This window comes from Ictidomys tridecemlineatus, chromosome 6 (assembly GCF_052094955.1).
Source record: "Ictidomys tridecemlineatus isolate mIctTri1 chromosome 6, mIctTri1.hap1, whole genome shotgun sequence".
NCBI classification, from domain to species: domain Eukaryota; kingdom Metazoa; phylum Chordata; class Mammalia; order Rodentia; family Sciuridae; genus Ictidomys; species Ictidomys tridecemlineatus.
Window position 1 is genome coordinate 148,141,785 of NC_135482.1, and position 464 is coordinate 148,142,248.

Below are 464 nucleotides of genomic sequence, written 5' to 3' on the forward strand. Positions count from 1 at the left end.
AACACCTTATAATAACCTATTTGCGATTGCATTTAACTGAACTCTGTTGCTGTGAAGAATACAGCTCATGCACAAGTATGGATGAATTATTTGTACATTTTTTCAAGTATTCCCTGAATACTATCTTATATACACATATACATTAAATTTGTGAAAGATTTAATTCATGATCCCAAATATACTTTATTTATTTATTTATTTATTTATTTAGTTAGTTAGTTAGTTAGTTAGTTTGGAAGAGGTCGTCTAAATAAAAGAATATGTGGTTCTGGCTCATGTAATGAATCCAATCATGTAACGAACCCAGCCTAGACTCAGAGGCCACCAAGTCTCCTCCACTACTCTTCAGACATTCAATGAGTTTGGGGTACTCGTTTGGAAAGTTCTCTGGGTAAAGTGATATGCCATTCCTCGGAGTACTTGTTGAAGTACTTGTCTGCATAGTAGATCTGCTTATAGGCCAT

General features: G+C 34.3%; 1 pseudogene; it reads right to left on the reverse strand.

Moving 5' to 3' along the window:
* Positions 1 to 227: 227 nt before the first annotated feature.
* LOC144365114 (cyclin-dependent kinases regulatory subunit 2 pseudogene) lies at positions 228 to 464 on the reverse strand (annotated as a pseudogene).